Genomic DNA, 8163 nt, shown 5'->3' with positions numbered 1-8163 from the left:
CGTAGTGGTCATACACTATTGTGATGATACATCATTGATTAGTATATTATGTAATATATTTTTTATTCGAAATGTTTTTAACAATTTTAGTAATTAAAAAACTATGCAGAAGTAAAAGTAAAATAGTTGGCATAATGTGTTCATACATATATTTTCTAGGTGTGAAAATATATTTGTAACATAGAGTATATTTAGGTGTAAAAAAATATATTTTTAATGGTAACTTACATAAAAAAATTTGTATATAGATATAAATCATTGTTTTATAACAAAAATAAAATTTATAAATAACATACAACAAATTTTAATATAATTTATAAAACTTTAAACCCGCATATCGAGCAGGTCCTCATCTAGTTTACATATAATAATAGGGTAATAATAAATGAATGACTTGTATGAGTTTGGTTTATGTTTAACATCAACTAGATGTAGACAGTAGATACTAATTAATCGGGTACGTACTACGTAGTGATTTTTTAAAAAAATATTGTTGATTATTAAATAAAAAGGTTACTATTATAGTATTATATTTGTACCGTTGTACGTAAGTATTATACTATCAACAAACAGATGTTACGATCATTCAAGATATATGTTTCTGGGCCTTCAAGTTTAATTATTCCCAATTTGTATTTGCAAAGCGTAGCTGTAATAATGTAGCGCATTTCATAGCTAGACATGGCTGTAACTCTTCTATTTTGTTTAGTGGCTGTTTTTCTCCACCACCTTGGCTTGTGAACCAACTGTATCTTGATTTTATTCATTCATCAATATAAAAATCTATTTTCGACGAAAAAATATATTTTCGATCTTAAAATTTGGTTTGCTAATTATGATGTATGACATCTGATTGGTAACATGAGTTAGTATGAGTTAAAATTAAATTATAAACATGATTGAAAAATGTCACTAATCATGATTTGATTTTAACAGCTTGAGTATGAGTTTGAGTTTGTTGAGCTATTGACTTACATTTTTGAGTTATCTTCGTTTTAAAACTAAAACTGTGAAATAAAAACATAATTCATAATCATGAAATTTTCGTGAGTTATATGATATGGCAAGTTGAGTTACCATTTCTAATAAAAAAACAAAAATTCATTTATATAATTAAAAACATTTTTATTAATTCTAACAATAAGAAAAAGTGTTTACCGTCTTAAATTTCTATTTTGAAGTGAAGCAAGATGAGTATAGGGCCAATTTCTCATCTAACCCTAAAATAAAACAAGGCGATATCCGACAAAATTCCTGACGGACAAAATCCCGTCGGCTCTTTCTGACGGATTTTCGACAAGATTTGAACCGTCGTTATCCGTTGGTAATCCGTCAGGCATTACCGACGGAAGTTAGTCCGTTGGGAATTATGGACCATATCCCAACGGAATCCTGACAGAAAACGTCTGTTAGAAGATCTCGTCGGAACTCGGTCGTTTTTCCGCTGCGCATATGTTACCGTTTTTAAAATCGTTTGAAAATTGTCGGTGATCCATCGGTCTTCCGTTGACAATAATATAGAAAATAAATTATAAAGATTGTAGATAAAAAAATTGAAAAAATGATAATTCCGTTGATAATCTGTTGGGAAATCTCAACGGATCCCCGACAGTCTTACGAGTTTTATCAAGTTTATAAATTTTACTGCATTTAACACGTGCTTTTATACTCCGTCGGGAAAACATCGGAAAGTCATTGGGGCATTTTCAATAGATTACCAACAGATTTTCGATAGGTTTAGGGTATAGGGTATTGAAATATGAAACTTTATAACTTAACACATTCACAAACACTATTTCTTAAGTCTTAAAACACTTACAATCAATTTTGGTCTATTATACTACTATAAAATTAAATTTTCAAAATTTAACATGATTTCATCATAAGATTTTCTATATACACTTATAATGTTACTTAAGAGTTTGAATGTTGTGAATAATTAAAATTTAAAATTATTTTTTTTTATAGTTTTTTTTAACAAAACAGATTTGCAAGCTATGTAGTATACTTATTGTAATGGTAATTGAGTAGGAAATATATTTTTCACCCTATATATGATGTTTTTTGAAAAAATTTCATAGATCCGTCAGGAAACCGTCGGTTATAGTGAAAAATTAAAAAATAATTTCCGTCAGGATTCTGTTGGATAAGATGCAAAATTTACCCGCGAAGTATTGGCCCAAATTTTTTGGATATTGCAGGAATAATTCGTTTAATTAATTTTGGTTAACCAAAAAAACAAACCCCTAACTTTTCATCTTCTCACCCTAGCCGACTCACTTCTTCTTCCTCACTGATTCAGTTGGTACGATTTATATGGGTATTTAGTTGATGTTTTATTGAGTTTTTGTATTTTTGTATAACTGTAATATTTCTTTTTCTTCAAAGGGACTACGAAGCATATCGTTATGGAAGAAACCGCTCCACCCAATCTCTTTCCCATGGTAGTTTGATCATATTTCTGAATCAATTTTTGTTTAAGGATTTAGAAATTAGTGTTCTTTGATTTGAGAAAATTAGGGTTCTTTGATTTTGAGAAAATTATGATCCTCAAGATTTCAAGAAGATCAATCCATTGGGTACTGTACCATCTCTTGTTGATGGAGATGTTGTCATTAACGATTCTTTTGCTATAATCAGTAATACAACCATGGAGGTTCTTATTTTCTTTGGTTTTGTATTTCATCCATCTTCGGTCAAGTCTTTGTTTCTTTCTTTGAATCATGCTTTTGTTACATGTGTTGCCATGAACAATACCAGCTTAGATTGTCCTGCTTCCCACTCTGATGCATCTGTATATTTCAGGCGATGAGTATTGTTTTGTCTGGCATACAACCTCATCAAAATCTGTCTGTTCTTGTGAGTACTTGAGATTGACGCTAATTTCTTTGTGGGTTCTAGTCTCCTAGATCAAGCAAACGTACTTACTTTTTCAGTTTTTTTACACAGGTATATCGAGGAAAAGATAAAGGTAATGTTAAGGAAAAAACTGTCTGGGTTACTAACGCTATCACAAAAGGATTTACAGGTATGGGTTCTAATTGTTCTAAATTTCAGGAAACTACACAAACCAAGGGTCGAATCTTTGGATTAGGGAAAGTTGCAAAAAGACTCCGTTCTTTATCAGATTCTTTGATACTATATGATCGTGATCCTGAACTTGTTCGAGCCCTCCAAGAGAAATATGACCGTATTGAAGCTCTTGAGAAGATGATGGAAAAATAGAATGAGAGGAACAAGCAGAGAGATGAGGAGCTTGCGTCGTTCATGGCAGAGATGAGATCAAAGTTCTCCGACAATTCAAGTTCTTAGTTTTCACAATATTTAAGTTTCATTTTCTATTTCTTTTTGATTTGTGTATATTGCATTTTCTTTTTTGGATGTTTGTGTATATTGTATTTTGGATTTCTAAATTTATGAATTCAAGTTCTTATTACCTAATTAGTAGTTGTTGTGGAAAGAAAAAGAAACCATAAAAGTTGGTAAAAACAGGGGAAAAAGATAAATTGATCGTATTACCTAATCAATATAGAACATTATATCCGTCGGGATTTTGTCGGTAAAAACAGAGAAAAACAGAGAAATTGATCGTATTAATTGTCGGATTACCATCGGTAAAGTTGTTGGAAATCTGTCGGAAATTTATCCGTTGGGAAATCCATCGGGAAGTTATCTGACGGGTTCTCGACAGCTACATTAGCAGTCGCCATGTCGTTGGGAACAACAGTCGTTGGTAATCTGTCGGGAATAATAAAACCGTCGGAAATCTGTTGGAAAGGCTAACGGATTCCCGACAGATTTTATTTTTCCGACGCTCTAGTCCCGACGGACTGATGCTGTTTCTTTTCCGTCAGTATGGGTCGTTCCCAACGGGTTTCCGACAGATATGACCGTCGGTTTGCGGCTGTTTTCTTGTAGTGTAAATGTACCTAAGAGCAGATTCGTGAACCATTGCTGAGAGTATCTTGGTCACGTCTTGTTTGGTTCCCTCAAGCAGTGCAACAGTTTTCTTTTATTGCTTGGATTGCGATCCGTGATCGGCTATCTACTGACCAACGCATGCGACTTTGGGGACGGCTATAGTCTTGTCCGCTTTGTGGAGAAAAAATGAGACTAGAGATCATCTTTTTTTCGCTTGTCCGTATTCGTTTTCTATATGGTCATCACTGAGTGAACCCCTCCTTCAGCGTTGCTCAATCCCAGACTGGACAACAACTTTGCAGGACATCAGTCACCAAACATCTCCTGCCATGGACACTACTTTCCTTCGCTTGCTCTTCTAAACTATCATATATTTTGTTTGGAGGGAGCAAAATGGATGTATCCACAATACGACCCATCGTAGTTACCATGCTCTCATTGTTTTGATTGCCGACTAGGTCACCAACCCCACAACGTCATCAGCCCTCTTATGGACCGTTAGAATGGCCTTCTAGGACATTAAATATTTTTCCCCTTTTTAAGGCTAAAAGATTTGTTTATGTCTTGTTTTAAACCATGTCCCGTGCGAGCCCATACACGTTTTGACTGAATATTTCCTGGATCTTGTATAATGTCATACTAAACAATCTGGCTTAAAAGACTTACTCATAGCCTTACCCCGAATAATCTGAATATCTTGTGAATCCATAAATCTTGGAGAATAGGCAGATGCCACTCCATAGTGGCTGAATTGATTAAGTGATTAACCATTAAATTTGGCTGTAAATACCTACCCCTACCATTCGCGGGACATGGGTGATGATCAGGAATCCAGGGATTTCGCCATACCAAAACATTACACCCAGATCCTATCAACCACCTAGCACCACGTTTAACTAAATTTTTTGTCGAAAAAATACTTTTCCAGCAAAACGACGAAGCTAAAGGTTTCTTAGCCAATAAAGGATGTGTATTCCTATAATACCTACCATTCATCACCCGAGCAAACAAAGAATCCATATATTGTATGAGCCACCAGTTTTGTTTAGCTAGCAATGCATCATTGAATTTATTCAAATCTCGAAAACCCAATCCTTCTTTACTTTTTCTTGTAACCTAGTTATCCCAAGCTATCCAATGTAATCCTCGATCTTTATCTTTAGAACTCCACCAAAAACTAGAGATGGCGCTTGTTAATTTAGAAGTCAAATGCTGAAGAAGTTTAAAACAAGACATGACATGGGTGGGGAGAACCAGAGCAACTGATTTATCTAATATTTCTTTCCCACCTTTCGTCATATATTTTTCTGACCAGCCATTTACCCGATATTAAGCCTATCACGAACATAACTAAAAACCTTATTGCAGGAGGCCCCGAGACTTTTTGGGATACCCAGATAGGAACCCATACCCCTTTCTTTAGAAATATCAATCACAGATTTTAACTGCTCTTTAGTTTGGTATGGTACTTTCTTCCCAAACAAAATATATGATTTATCAAGGTCTACCTCTTCTCTTGAGGCCTTTCTATAATTACCAATAATATTCATTACTGTTTTACATTCATCCTCCTCTACTTTACAAAAGAATAGACTACTCAGCAAATAATATATGTTAAATAGGAAGACAATCACGAACTAACGACATACCCGATTTTTTTTTTCTCTCAACCTTTTTAATATTAGCAATCAAACCTTTCGTACAATGAATAAACAGGTACGGTGATAAAGGATCTCATTGACGTAAATCACGTTACGCAAGAATAGATTTCTCCTTTCACTTTAAGAAACTAGATTGGTGTATTGTTCCTAACCAGATTACAATCTTATCAGAGACATTTTTGTGCGAAATAATACATGTGGCTAATGTGCAAATTACAGTTAATTCTGCCAAAATAAAAGAAAAATATTAGGATTAGTTATGTCCTTGACATTGACCCTAACAAATAATGTTTAAGGGTTTTGGTTTCTAATTTAAAAGTTTTGGTTTTTGTTTAGTATTTTTTGAAAAAAAATATATTTTGTAATATTTTTTATTTTAGTAGTAAATTTTGAAAGTTGTCCTATTTTACTGAAAAAAGAACATAAATAAATGATGGTGACATTGAGCCAGGAGGGTGTGTTTAAGGGGTTGGTAGGAAGTGCCGGTAATGATGAGAGTGTGATATAACGTGAGGTCCACATCGGATACATTAATTCAAACATAATTCCGTTTGTGGAGCCAATTCTATTTACTTCGGAGCTCATTCCATTTACACTATAAAAATTATCATTTCCAGTTAAGAAAAAAGTTAACCAACCATTTAACATATAAAAAAACTATTGAACACAAAATAAAACAAATTATATATGTATATAACCTAATGATTTATAGTAATCGTTAATTCAAATTGAAATATGCATTCAAATATTCAATTATTGCCTAAAGAAATCAAATCTACGAATTGGATTTGTGAGCATTCGTTTTTAACTTAAATCAGCTTTGAAGTTTGCATTGTCTAACCCGATAAAAATAAAAATGGTAGTTGGTCATCATTTGCGACACTTATTGCAATATCTTTGCTTCGTCACCTTCGTTCGAACTTCTAGTAAGTACCATCGACAATATATCTTCGATTGGTAGCGTTAAGAACCAAAATCATCAATTTTTTAATATTATTCTATTTATGTAATAACTACAGCTAGCTAAGATCATTCTAGATTTCTATAGTTAAGAGACAATCTCCAATAAATTTTCCTACTTTTATCTCTAAAATAAAGAAACTATATAATAGATGTGAGTTTTACTCCAATCTACCTCTATTATCACCTATAAAATAGATATTGTTATTTTTTATTTTTTTTTCTGTATATAGAGAAAAATATATCAATCTCTACTTTAAAGTTGTGAATAGAGGTGGATTGGAAAAAATTTGCCTTTTTTTTTTTGTTTTGTACAAAGAGAAAATTTGTCTCTAAATTAGAGATTAACACTATATTTTTTCTATATGTAGAGACAAAATATAGAAATTGGTTAGAGACGCTCTAAATGACGAAACAAGAAAATACATATCATACAATCTATATAAAACAAAAATATAATTTTCCTACCGGTTAAGGCTACCAACCGTGGAGTTCTTTTCTGATAAATATTTGGTTGACAAAAAAAAATTATCATTATATGAAACAGCACAGTTAATACATTTATTCATAGTTTTTTTCCCTAAAAATGGCTAAAATAAGCAAGATTAATGAAAACCAACTATCATTCTCTGATATGTGTCTATCGAACCCAAACAAGATTAACAATAAAAAACCATTACATGACAAGATTGTTTACATGACCAATGGTTACTTTCAAGCAGTACTCAAACCCCTTTCCATTTTTTTAATATTATAAATCTCTAGTGATCCCATATCCACTAATAACCTAGAAATAATCAATAACAGCGGATAACCAAACAATACCATTAAATCAATAAAATTCCAGCAATGAATAATCCAATAAACCAATAAGTCAATAACCAAATTCCAACATCCTACATGTCCTATTGACTCAACTCTAGCAACCTAACAATAGCTAGACCACAATCAATCAAGTCTCTAGAGCATCCTTCTCTTCACCGCCCTGATTCCACAATCACACTTTGCATTTACCTACGGCACAACACAAAAAAGAGGCGTAAGTATTACCAGAAATACTTAGTGAGGCAATCCATCCATCTACTAGACTATATACACAAGCAGTATGAACTCTAAGCACAAAACAACAATCATAAAACAATACATTCAACCAAACCACAAAGCATCGCCGGCTGAGGTTCGCATCGACCGACACACGCCTTGTGTCGACCGATGCAATTTTCCCCTGCAACGACCAATGCACGCCTTGCATCGATCGATGCATCGCGCCTCGTGTCGACCGATGCACACCTTGCATCGACAGATGCAATTCTCCAAATCCCTAGATGCGTTAACCGATGCACACCTTGCATCGACATATGCAATTCTCCAAATCCCTAGATGCGTCAACCGATGCACTCCTTGCATCGACCGATACATCATCATAATTGTTCGCGAATCCTCGCAACTGCGTCAACCAACGCACTCCTTACATCGATCGATGCAGTTGCCCTAGTGTCGATTTCCGAACGCCATCCACGCCGTGAATCGTTCTCCAACATCACCAATCGACCACTAACATATCCACAACAAAAACCAGTCATAGAGAACCATGAAAATCATAACAAACAACGAAAAAAAT

General features: G+C 33.7%; 1 long non-coding RNA gene across 2 annotated transcripts; it reads left to right on the top strand.

Annotated features, from left to right (window-relative positions):
• LOC104757894 lies at positions 2201-3441 on the top strand. Of its 2 annotated transcripts, none has more exons than XR_002036214.1 (5): positions 2201-2305; positions 2389-2444; positions 2806-2859; positions 2950-3028; positions 3076-3441. It is a non-coding gene; the product is annotated as an uncharacterized LOC104757894 (long non-coding RNA). The 2 variants fall into 2 exon arrangements; XR_762561.2 differs by having other exon boundaries at positions 2202-2305; positions 2950-2971; positions 3058-3441.

The sequence above is a fragment of the Camelina sativa genome, chromosome 17 (genome assembly GCF_000633955.1).
Source record: "Camelina sativa cultivar DH55 chromosome 17, Cs, whole genome shotgun sequence".
Classification (NCBI taxonomy): Eukaryota; Viridiplantae; Streptophyta; class Magnoliopsida; order Brassicales; family Brassicaceae; genus Camelina; species Camelina sativa.
Note: the sequence above shows the minus strand (reverse complement) of the source record. Positions and strands in the feature narration are given on the sequence as shown.